Genomic DNA, 13,638 nt, shown 5'->3' on the forward strand with positions numbered 1-13,638 from the left:
ATACTAGGTTGGATTGTGTCCTTCCATATCAATCGTGGTCGTCCATGGCCTCTTTCCTTGCATTTTCATCACCTTTTCTTGGCATTCTTTCATCACTCATTCGCTTTGTGCCCAAACCATCTTAGTCGGCTCTTCTCTATTCTATCCATTTTTTCCACTCCAATTTCTTCCCAGATTTTCTCATTCCTTATTTTGTCTCTTCTACTCTTCTGTATCATACTCCTCAAGAACTTCATTTCGGCTGCCTGTATTCGACTCTCATCCTTCTTTGTCATTGTCAAAGTTTCTGCTCCGTAAGTTGTTATGGGTACGTAATACATCGTGTACATAGCTTCCTTTGCTTCCATTGGCATATCTTTGTCCCATAAAATGTTTCTTACACTATGATAGAAACAGCTTCCAGCTTGAATCCTCTTACTAATATCAGCATCCAGTTTAGCATTCTCCATGAATTCACTCCCCAGGTATTCAAACGTCTCCACTACTTCCAGGGGCTTGTCTGCAGGTTTAATCTGACCTTTCCCTTCTTTCTCCCTTCTAGTCATAACAAGAGTCACTCTTTCTTACACTTATTTTCAGTCCACATTCTTAGATCTTCCCATTCACCACATTCAACTGTTCTTGAACCTTCATGTTCTCTTCTCCCCAAATCACAATATCATCTGCAAATAACATAATGTTTATTTCTCTTCCTCCATATGTTGCTTTTGCTGATCTCATGTCATCCATCACTATTGTAAACAGGATTGGCGATAGAACACCTCCCTGTCTTTACCCACTAGTGGTTTTGAACCAACTTTTCCTGCCAATTTGTGTTTGCATGCAATTACAACATTCCTTGTACATTGCCATGATCATTTTTATTAATCCTTGTCCAATTCCTTTTTGCACCAGACTGTTCCAAACTTAAGTCCACCGGGCGAGTTGGCCGTGCGCGTAGAGGCGGGCGGCTGTGAGCTTGCATCCGGGAGATAGTAGGTTCGAATCCCACTATCGGCAGCCCTGAAAATAGTTTTCCGTGGTTTCCCATTTTCACACCAGGCAAATGCTGGGGCTGTACCTTAATTAAGGCCACGGCCGCTTCCTTCCAACTCCTAGGCCTTTCCTATCCCATCGTCGCCATAAGACCTATCTGTGTCGGCGCGACGTAAAGCCCCTAGCAAAAAAAAAAACTTAAGTCCTGGGGACACAATCATATGCCTTTACAATGTCAATGAATGTCATCACCATATCATTCCCATACTCCCATTGTTTTTTCATTAGTTGCCTCATAATGAAAATGACTATTGTTGTCCTTCCACTTTTGAAACCAAACTGATTTTCCTGTATCTGATTTTCAACCCTCAACCTTATCCTACTTTTCAGAATCATCTCCATTATCTCAGCAACATGGGATATCAGAGTAATTCACCTGTAGTTCTTCAATACTTTCTTATCACCTTTCTTGAAAATTGGGATGATTATTCCTTTTTGCCAATCCTCAGGGACCTCATTATTCTCCCAGACAATCCCGAGAACTTGATATGTCCGCTGCAGGCCTACAGCTCCAGCTACCTTTACCATCTCCACTGAAATTTCATGTGTTCCAGCAGTTTTTCCATTCATCTTTCTTACTGCCATTTCAGTTTCATTCACTGTAATTTCTTTCTTCATGAACTAAATTGCCTTTCCTGGTCGTCCATTGAATGACTGTCATTAGTTCTCATGTTCAGCAACTTCTGAAAATACTCTGTCCATCTATTTCTTATTTCTGGCTTAGTTAATATTATGCTGCACATCCTTTATCATATCTCAATTTCTCTGTGAATAAGGCCCAGCTTCCTCTTCCTTGGTCAAATTCTTTGCCTCCAGATATCATCTTCTACTTTCTTCAGTCTTAGATGTTTTTGATATTTTCCATGCCATTTTCTTTTCCTTCACTTTACTCTTTACCCTATCATTCCACTAGTGTGTCTCTTTGTCTTTCACATTTGTTGATGTTCTACCACATATCTTTTTTGCACATCCAACCAGTACTTCCTTAAATCTTTTCCATTCATCTTCAACATTCCCCATCTCCATCCTGGGTACCAAGGGCATTATTTCACTTTGAAATTCTTGTATGCTTTTTTCTCCTTAAACTTCCATACTTTAATTCTTTTCTCTCTTCTTAATGGGGGTTTTTCAATCTTTCCCACTTTCAATGTGCCTATCACAACTCTATGATCTCCACCAAAGGCTTCTTCAGGCATGACTGTAACATTTAAAAGGTTCTTCCGGTGTTCTTTCTCTATGATTATATAATCGATCATAGTCTTTGTTCGTCTGTCTCCCCAACCATACCTTGTAATCTTCTGACTGTTCTTCCTAAAGCAGGTGTTTCCAACAATCATTTGGTTCCTCATGCAAAAATCCACTGCCTCTTTATTACTGTTAAAACCTAAATTGTGTTAGCAATGACTTGCTTTTGGTATATAATTTGCTAAACATTTATAAAGTCTTAACTTCTTGTATGACTTAGGTAGTGAAGATATCCTGTGAAATTGCCATTCGAAGCATGTCATCTCGTCATCCCCAGCTCAAATTTTGCTTGCTGCCAACTCCAGTCTGCACCAGGGCATGGTGAGTTATTAAAACAGACCTGTAACATATGTTTTCACTAGCTTGTGCCAGGGCATGTTAGGCATGGTAATAGCTTTTGTTTTTAGATATGCCCCCTGCCTTTTCATGTGCTCTTTGTAAGCAGTGTTTGTTTCAACCTTTCCATCTGCTGACACCTGTTTTGTTATGCAGAAGTGCCTGTTCAAATTTATAAAGCAAATGTCACATTTTAAATGCTTTTTGTTCACGTATAGCACCAGTGTATTAAGTCTTCTGTATTTGTGTTGTGAAGCTAGTCATCCTACAGTTAATACTTACTGCAGGTGGAACTTACAAGATCCCAGTTGTCATAGTGGTAACTTAGTGGGGCAAACTGGCTGAACACGTGTATATGAGGATCTCTACTTTAGTGTCTGTGGGCTGACTTTGTGAGGAGGCGTATTCTGTTATCTTTTATAGCTGATGGAGCTTTTAGCCACTACCACATGGAAATTTTAAATGAACCTGCTTTTGAGCTCTAATTGTTTACAGTAGATGTCATTACAGTGGGAGCACAATGAAACTAATACTAGCTTGAATTTCATGTGCACAAAATATCTTCCATCTAAGTAGATATTGTAGTTATTGTGTAAAGCTTTCTGTGTTCAGGAGGTCTGACAAAGTTTACTGTAAAGATCAGAATCTTCTCTTACTCAGTGCACAAACCTTTACCCATATTTAGACTAATACTGCTATAAAAGTTACCATGACCGAGTGAATGACTGGGTGGTTTGGGTTGCATAGCTGTCAGTTTGCATTCAGGAGATAGTAAGTTCGAACCCAATTGTTGGTGGCCCTGAATATGGTTTTCTGTGTTTCCCATTTTCACACTAGGCAAATACTGGGGCTGTACCTTAAGGCCACAGATGCTTCTTTCCCATATCTAGCCCTTTCCTATCACATTATTGCCATAAGAGCTATCTGTGTCAATGTGACGTAAAAGCAAATTGTAACAAAAAAAAAAGTGACCATGGAACTTAGACTAACATATGCTCTTGTCCTTGGCTGTCGGAATGTCGGGTTGTATTACATTTGAACCACACTTGGAATCTGCAAGCGTATAGTTTGATTTTTTTAAATTAACTAATATTCTTAATTCAAAGCACTTCTGATAAAACACACAAAAATTTATTGAAGTGCAATATAAAACCCTGCCACAGCTTGTAGATAAGCAAAATCTCAGTACCCTGCTTGTAAATTAAATCCAGACATGTTTTTAATTTCACCAACAATCTGCATAAACTAGTATTATCTGACGTTTAGGCTATAATTATTAATGCTTTAAACAAATTACACGTGCTGTGTAACAAAAATAATTCACCATCGTAGTTTTTTTTATTGTGGAAAACTCTTTCATGATATCTTTGAAGTATGTTGTTTGCAGGATACCATAATCAGTAGTCATAATGACAAGCGTGTTTCACTCATTCTTGCTGCATTGAAGGTCGATGAAAAGTTTTCAGCAGTCTTACTTTGAAAATTGAAGCTCGCCGGTAGTGTTCATGATTTTGAAACCCCTATAAATTCTTAAAAATATTTGATAACATTGATTGAACCAGGTTTTAAAAAAATTAGTTTATAGGCCCAGTCACGGTGATGGCACTTTTGCATCGGCATTAAACAAATTTTGTGATATAAAACGCTTGAAATGAACCCTCTACAAACTCCAACTCATTGTCTTCGGAATAATTATGTTAATTTATGGCCAGCTTCCTTCATATTTTCTGTATCTGTCTCTAAGAATCCAGGGAACCTAAGTAGACAAATCTTTTTGTATGTTTCCATGCAACTGGAAAGCTCTGCTCATAACAGTATGGGTATGCAGGTTCAGTTTTTGTGGGGCTTAATAGGCCAGTGCCTACTGTTTCTATTTAGTAATCCAGTATTGCTATCTCTTTAGCTGATATGATCTGTGATGCAGACTTAAATTATGTAATAAAAAGAGGCTTTCCAGTGTCAGGGGTTAATTCTTGCATTTCAATCATTATAGGCTGTTGTAACTTTTTCAGTGGAAAGACCTCTTCCTAACCACATTTTACCTTTATTCATAAGTAATTATTTATATTACATTGCCTTTCTCAAATATCGTTATGATCCAGTAACTTATAACTTGGAAACACTTGGTATTTCTTTGTTAATTTGTTAGACCTCCAGTGTTCTTATTGGTAACATTATCATCATAGTGAAGGAAGTACCTATGGTTTTATCTGTTTTTACTTTTCATGTGTTACAGTGAAAATAATATACTATCAGTGATCTTAAATTTGTAGCCTTTATGTATCAGCTGATTGCTAAAAATTTTGCAGCATTTCTGAGCTTGACATCTTGGCTTTCAGGTTCCAATTCTAGAAAATAACACTCAAAAATCGTAATCATAGCGGATGTGGCTACTATAAGAAGAAAACTTGCGACATTTCTCAAACATTAAAAACGTCATCCTTAGTAAATACAATGTATTGGTCTAGACCACCTTGTCTTCACCTCTTACCAAGATCAGATTTTGACATGTTAAAAATAACTATAGGTATTTAGTGTTTGGCATTGTTATTGATCTAGAAAACTGAATATAACAATTTTGTGGGTTTACTGGAATGATACATCTGATTTTGACCATATTCTTTGAGTTCGCAACACCACAATAACATGTTGAATCAGCTTGAAGCGTAATTGCTGTAATATTATTCGTATGATACCATTAGACACCATAATTGATACTTCACCCATTCTAACATACTGTGTACACAGTTGGGAATTACATAATTAACAACCAAATTTTCAGAAAAAGCCAGGTGCACCCAAAAATCTCCACTAGAATCTAATAGTTAAAGCCACGAGTTTAAATATTTTTTAATGATTCATGAATGTGGTGAGCTATAAAGAGAGGGGATGAGCCTTAACAAATTCCTGTCACTGTATTCATTCTTATTCCTTTGTGTATCATTACCTAATTTCCATGTAAATACTATTGATTTCTTCTGATAGTCTTTCTTTGATGCCATTATTAAAGGTTTCATATATTTAGATGGTTATTCCTTAGCTCATCTTGTTCATGTTGACCCTTTGAATGAATGAGCACCGGGCGAGTTGGCCGTGCGCGTAGAGGCGCGCGGCTGTGAGCTTGCATCCGGGAGATAGTAGGTTCGAATCCCACTATCGGCAGCCCTGAAGATGGTTTTCCGTGGTTTCCCATTTTCACACCAGGCAAATGCTGGGGCTGTACCTTAATTAAGGCCACGGCCGCTTCCTTCCAACTCCTAGGCCTTTCCTATCCCATCGTCGCCATAAGACCTATCTGTGTCGGTGCGACGTAAAGCCCCTAGCAAAAAAAAAAAATGAATGAATGAGTACACACAGTGGTAAAATTCGAGCTCTTGGCTTTTTGATTTGTCCACTTAAAAGTTCTTTGCTTACATACTAGGAACAGTGTACTCATTAACAGTGGCGGTCTGACTTGTTTGAAAGAACAGGAAATCTCAGTTAACAAGCCAGTCGCATAGGTGACTCACAATAATCGGCTAAGCTGACTCTTCAAAAATAATAGAGGTATTTCTTTAATCCACCTATTCAATACTATATTTCCACTTATAGTGGTTACATGAAAGCAATAACACTTATTGGGACATGTTTCACCCTCAATTTAGGACATCTTCAGTCTAAAATAATCTTCAAAAGTACATATAATATTACATTTGGAAGCTAACTGCCTGCTGTCATTTCTTGATAGATACAGTACTTTTGCATCCATCTCTTGGTACAGGCCAGAGTAAAGTGTAGCTTCCACCAAAGTCCCAGTCAACATCCATGGCTGTGACAATATGGAAGCTGCTGGAGTATGGGTAGTGCTGAGTAATGACATTCAGAGCACAACTAGTGCATCTAAGTGTTACGAAAGGTGCTGCTCACAGGGTCAGTCGTGCTGCAATAGTACTTTCTGACACAGTGAGGAAAGCAATGGCAAACTACCTCACTCCTCATCTTGCCTAGTATGCCTCATTTTGGTGCTGCCATTAGTTTTTGGGGTTTCCTTATAACCGCATAGCCTTTGGTGGTGTTATTTGAGGATCCAACGAGCCTCTGGGCTGTTGACCTGACAGACAGATGGAAGCTAAAAGATTAGCTAGTTACTAAAATTTGTTACATAAAATGTGAATATTGATACATTAATAAAAACATGTTAATGAAACACTGTCAATGATTATACTAAAACTATCTTGTCAGAGACTAAAACTTCTTCCATTAAAAATACATAGTGTAATTAAAAATGGTTCAAATAAAATTGTTAGTGGATAACCAATGTGATAATGACGTAATGCCAACGAAATGAGGGTGTGAACATAAGCACAAAAATGTATATCATATATATAACATGTTCAAGGCTGCTGCTAAAGTCGTAAGCGTGAATGTACTAAAACATTCAAAGGTACATGCACGTAAAGGCGAAACTGAAGCATCAGTTGAATTATTGTAGAAGTGACCCTTTGTACCAGTAGGAAATATTGTCAGAGACCTTGTTGAGAAACTTCAGTAGATGCTGGGATAATATTCACTGCAAGAGAAGGAAAGGAAATTTTAAGATCGTGAACGCCAGGAGAGAATTCTTATTACTTTATTTAGAATAGATGAGGACTTATGTGTTTGTTGAAAGTTGTTAATTGTTAGCTACCATTGAATTGGTAGCCACCCTTCTGTTGGCTCTGAGTCTTGTATCTGTGCTGCAGAGGCGGTAGTGAACTCAGCGGGGAAGGAATGGGGGAGTGTGACGAGGCTGACAAAGGGGCAGAGTTATCAGTTTTGTTGGAAGTAGGCCTAATATCCGTAGATATGGGTGGAGTATTAGAGTATGAAGAATTAAATATATTAGGTATCCTAAATATATTTGAACTAACTGTCTTTAATAATTTAGGCATTAATTCATATAACATGCTTTTACTGTCTGTGATGTCATTAAGATTTTATTCCTTATTATACGTCTGGTCTAAATAGATATATAAACTTTCTAGTTCGTTCAACATTCTTCCTTTTTCTGTAATTCTAATTATCACTAGGCCTTTCTCTATGGATTCAAATCGGTGACCAGTCTCCCTCATATGTCAGCTCATCGCTGAGTATTTTCTATGTTTCTCTGCGTTAACATGTTCCATGTATCTTGTCGTAAAGCTTCTCCCAGTCTGTCCAACATATGAAAAATTACACTGTGTACATTGGAGTCTGTATACTCCCGATCCCAAATAACTATTTTTGTCATAATGAACTTTTTTATGATTAAAGAATATGGATTGATTAGTAGTTCTAAAAGCTATATTAAAATTATGTCTTTTGAATACGTTAGTAATCTGGTGTATAGCTGGATTATTATAAGTGAATGTAGCATACTCAGTCTTTTTTGTTTTTTCTGGTATCAGATTTGTGGATAACCTGTTCTTAATTTTATTGATCAGTCTATTAATCATTCATATTTTGGAAACATTCTGTTTAGCAAGATTCCAAATATAATTCAATTCTTCAAATTCTTGGGGATATAGATATATTAGACTGTGAAAAGGTGCTTGTTTTTGTGAATTCAGGTGCAATGAAAAATTGTTTATGGTTGTAGATTATTTTATCGGTTTTCTAAAGATTTGGAAATCAAGAGTGTTATCCTTACGCATAACAGATACATCTAGAAAATTTAATGAGTTATAGACTTTGTCCTCTTTTGTGAATTTCAAATTCAATTCTCTCCTTGCGTTCACCATCTTAACACATTCACGCCCATCATCTGAGCGGCTATTTAAAGGGCTGGCCCAGCTATTCCAGCTGTTAGTGGCGGAGCAAACAACAAATTCTTTTCACAATTAGTTATAAACTAAACAAGATATGGAAACAAAATTTTCCACATACCTTAATGAAGTCCTCTAGTATCTCTGTAGGGTGTGGTAGGTAATGTCACACTTTCCTGGGTGAATGGGAACACCACACTTTCCACAAAAATAGTGTTTCACTAATAATTTTATTTTTGAAGCACACTTTGCACCTTCTTCAGGAGAACTTGACTATATTTAATGGTGGAAACTTCAAGAGAATATGCTCTTCTCTCTTCCCATCTAACTGAAATGATGGATCCTTGGCCGGCGCCCTTTCTGGCGGCAAAATCGCAGCACGTTGACTTGGAGCTGAGATTTCGGAGAGAAGTGACTGTACTTGTACGTCGGGTTCAATTTCCCCCATGCCGTTTGAGAATTGCCTGGTGTTCCTTTAGATCTTTTGGTACATCCCTATTTGACCGTATTGTTCCACATACGGCAGTGTTGTGTTCCTGTAATTGTTTCGCGAGTCCAACTGTATTGGTAATAATTGTCCATATGGACTGTATACCTCTGGCCAAGATAATTTTCAAGCAGCTGTAAAACTATGCTTCGTAAATTCGCATCACTTGCATCATTTATATTGTCCCTACACGCCAAGTTACACTTACTTCAGAACGTGATTATACCAAAGGATTATACACTCGCTTGTGCAATCACAAACCAACTACGCAGCTAGTTGTGCCAGTGCTAGGCTACCCTCAGAAACAAAACGAAGAAAGTGCATTGGGAGGGAAAATCGCCGTGGCCATGTGGTTTCTGGTGAGTAGAAGCATTCATAAGGGTATTACTTTCATCTCTCTCGCACATATTTGTGACCAAAATGGATCCCAGCTGCGTAGGAACGGCTCCACTTCAAGGTTCCGCTTATCCGGGCTGACTCGGATACGGTCCACAGCATGGTCACGCGCTATAGGCAATAACTCGGATACGGGTGTGAATGTCTTAATACTTCCTTTCCTTCTCTTGCAGTGAATGTTATGCCAGCATGTACTGACATTTCTCAACAAGGTCCCTGGCAGTATTTCCTACCGGTACAAAGGGCCACTTCTTCTACAATAATTCAACCGATGCTTCAGTTTCGCCTTTACGTGCATCTACCTTTGAATGTTTTAGTACCTTCACGCTTACGACTTTAGCAGTGGCCTTGAACATGTTATATATGACATACATTTTTGTGCTTATGTTCACGCCCTCATTTCGTTGGCATTACATCATTATCACATTGGTTATCCACTAACAGTTTTATTTGAACCATTTTAATTGGACTACGTATTTTTAATGGTAGAAGTTTGTCTCTGACAAGATAGTTTTAGTATAATCATAGACAGTGTTCCATCAACATGTTTTTATTAATGCATCAATATTCACATTTTATGTAACAAATTTTAGTAACTAGCTAATCTTTTGGCTTCCATATGTAATTTTATATGTACTTTTGAAGATTATTTTAGGCTGAAGATGCCCTAAATTGAGGGCGAAACATATCCCAAATAAGTGTTATTGTGTTTATGTAACCAGTATAAGTGGAAATAAAATATTGAATAGGTGGATTAAAGAACACCTTTATTATTTTTGAACTGTAAAATTGTTCAATACAGACCAAAAATGAGGTTTATAACATGTAATAAGCTGACTCTGTTATTACCATAAAATGGGGTTCGTTTGGATGGGGGTTTAATTTCAAACAGATGTGTGCTTAATTTTCTTAACATGGATAGATCTGTGTTGAACTAGCATGCATTTTTTATCCTGTCACTTGACAGTCAAGGTTCATAGTATTATTGTGATATTGCAATTTTCTTGATTGTCAGCACTTTTAGGCTTCCCCTGAATGGGAGAGTTTTATTGTATCATGTGGTACTGAGTGTATCAAGAACTTTCACATTGTCAGCAAATGTGAATTGAAATAGATTGATGTTGTGTGCTTTATACAAACTGATATTCAGTTAGGATCAACTTGCATTTGTTTGAGCACCATTCATTTGTGAGCAACATCGCTATGGCAGTTTTTCTAATTGGGGTACTTTGGACAGAGCTACGAGAACATGAGCATAAATTTCCAAAGTTTGGTCTGTCATAATTACAATGCAGATATGCTTGATAAAGCTGTTAAGAATTACAGGATGGATGACTCGCATACAAAAAAGCCACTGAGAGGTACGGGATACCTCATTCAACCTTAACGAACAAAGTTAATGAGTCGAATCCATAGAGCATAGTCGAGCAGCCAGTCCTGACTGCAAAGAAGGGAAGCATGCTGATGGTTGGAATTTTTAAAGTCGTCCATAGGAGGTTTCCTTTTACAACTTTGAACATAAGATACCTAGTGAAGGGGTATCTTGACAAGTATGGTTGGAAGGAGAAGCACTCCAATGGTAACCTTCCAGCAGAGGAACGGTCTCAGTCTTTCCCCAAGAGGCACTCGGCTGTGCTGTCAGTACGAGTAAGTGAAAAGATAAAATGTTACTGTGCTAGGGCTGATGACCATGATGTCAGGCCCCTTTAAATCAGGAGCAACAAATAATAATCTTTAGATCACTATAACAATGATTCATTAGTAAATAGTTTCCTCCTTATTCAATTTATATATGCAGTATATATTAAAAAAAATTTTTTTTTTGCACGTTTCAATCACGTGTAGCATAAAAAAAAAGTTTCTTAACCTCTAGTTCGTTCCATGATACATGTTTCTTGAACAAGTAGGAATTATTATTACTGTATTATTATCCTTACTATTACTGTATTATTTGTCATGAAGATTATGCAGACGACTCCGACCTTGACAACAGGAGTTATGAGAATTGAGTTACAGCAGATGTTGGATTTAATGCATTGGGGGTAAGATTGATTTTGAATTTTTATTAAAATACAGTACCACACGCATCAATTACAGTACTGTAATAAAATTACTGTATACAGTATTCAGTTCAGTAGTAACAAAAAATTGTTTCATTATTTCAGATTGCTTTGCGCTTTGTTAACAAAGCAAGGAATCTACTCCAGCTGATGTATGGTTAATTAAATGGTGGCGTGACATAGCTGCACGACAGCGCTGCACCAAGAAAATTCAGAGGAAAATAACTGATTTTATACAATGAGTGACATACATACACACACACACATTATCATTATAGACTGTTATACCTTTCAGCGTTCAGTCTGCAATCCTCTGTGAATTTACTAAACATCGCCACAATCCTCTATTTGCAACTAGTGCTGTGGCCTCATTTAGTTCTATATCTCTTGTCTTTAAATCGTTAGAAACTGAGTCTAACTATCGTCGTCTTGGTCTCCCTCTACTTCTCTTACCCTCCATAACAGAATCCATTATTCTCCTGCGTAACCTATCTTCCTCCAGTCGCCTCACATGACCCCACCACCGAAGCTGGTTTATGCGTACAGCTTCATCTATCGAGTTCATTCCTAACTTAGCCTTTATCTCCTCATTTCATGTACCCTCCTGCCATTGTTCCCACCTGTTTGTACCAGCAATCATTCTTGCTACTTTCATGTCTGTCACTTCTAACCTATGAATAAGATATCCTGAGTCCACACAGTTTTCACTCCCGTATAGCAAAGTTGGTCTGAAAACAGACCGATGTAAAGATAGTTTGGTCCGGGAGCTGGCTTCCTTCTTACATAATACTGTTGATCGCAACTGCGATCTCACTGCAATAGCTTTACTGCATCTTGATTCAATCTCACTTACTATATTACCATCCTGGGAGAACACGCAACCTAAATACTTGAAATTATCGACCTGTTCTAGCTTTGTATCACCAATCTGACATTCAGTTCTGTTGAATTTCTTACCTACTGACATCAATTTAGTCTTCGAAAGGCTAATTTTCGTACCATACTCATTGCACTTATTTTCAAGTTCCAAGATATTAGACTGCAGGCTTTCAGTACAATTGCCATTAAGACCAGGTCGTCAGCATAGGCCAGAATGCTTACTAAATTTCCACCTAATGAATCCCTCCTTGCCATTTTAGACCTTTCAGCAGATGATCCATGTAAACTAAGAACAGCAAAGAAAGAAAGATTATAGCCTTGTAAGAACCCTGAACCAAGAACTCATTCTACCGTCAGTTCTTACTGAAGCCCAATTGTCAACATAAATGCCTTTGACTGATTTTCGTAATCTACCTTTAATTCCATAGTCCCCCAGTATGGCAAACATATTTTCCCTCGTTACCCTGTCATATGCTTTCTCTGGGTCTACGAAACATAAACACAACTGCCTATTCCTCTCGTAGCATTTTTCAATTACCTGGCGCATACTGAAAATCTGATCCTGACAGCCCCTCTGTGGTCTGAAACCACACTGGTTTTCATCCAACTTCCTCTCAACGACTGAACGCACCTTCCCTTCCAAGATGCCAGTGAATACTTTGCCTGGTATACGAATCACTGAAATACCTCGATAGTTGTAGCAATCCTTCCTGTTCCCTTACTTATAGATAGGTGCAATTACTGCTTTTGTCCATTCTGATGGTACCTTACCAACACTCCATGCTAATCTTACTACTCTATGAAGCCATTTCATCCCTGTCTTCCCACTATACTTCACCATTTCAGGTTAATTTCTTCTATTCCTGCTGCTTTATGACAATGGAGTTTATTTACCATCCTTTTTAATGTTAATTTACAGTATGCACCTTTGCTTAACAGAGTTTATGCATTTTTATTTCAACATTTAACTTCCGAAAATATTTACCATGTGTCATCCAAAGACGCGCGTCAACCGAAGTGGCTCCGCCCCCTTTGTATTGGATAAATGGGTTCTGCTGTATATTCTACCAGTCCTACGATCTCCCCAAATCGCCCGGACCGGTCAGCCAATAAATAAAACAAAGGTGGACAAAGGAGGAAGCACATATCACCATAACAGAACAACCAGAACGAAAAATATAAATTAAAGGAACTTACCAAGAACAGTGCAGGTGATAACAAACTGTGGAACGTGGTTACTGTATAAAAATCTGATTAACTACTCCAAGAACAACACAATACCATTTAAATTAAGAATGAGATTTTATTTAGGAAAATAATTGAGTAAAATTTAAAACTGAACATCCTCAAAACATTTAATTTTTTATTTATTTTAAAAACAGTTAACAAGCGTGCGCAGGAATCGGTCTATACCCCTACAAGATTTTAAAAGGAAATA

The 13,638-nt window shown here is 37.7% G+C and overlaps 1 protein-coding gene across 6 annotated transcripts in view; it reads left to right on the plus strand.

Annotated features, from left to right (window-relative positions):
• Positions 1-13,638, plus strand: part of drn (doctor no) — a 276,723-nt gene that overhangs the window by 33,461 nt on the left and 229,624 nt on the right. For all 6 annotated transcript variants that reach the window (XM_067136234.2, XM_067136232.2, XM_067136240.2 and 3 more), the window contains one exon: positions 2,501-2,601. The gene's annotated coding sequence lies outside the window, so the exon portion shown is untranslated. The remainder of the gene's footprint in view (positions 1-2,500; positions 2,602-13,638) is intronic.

The sequence above is a fragment of the Anabrus simplex genome, chromosome 1 (assembly GCF_040414725.1).
Source record: "Anabrus simplex isolate iqAnaSimp1 chromosome 1, ASM4041472v1, whole genome shotgun sequence".
Classification (NCBI taxonomy): Eukaryota; Metazoa; Arthropoda; class Insecta; order Orthoptera; family Tettigoniidae; genus Anabrus; species Anabrus simplex.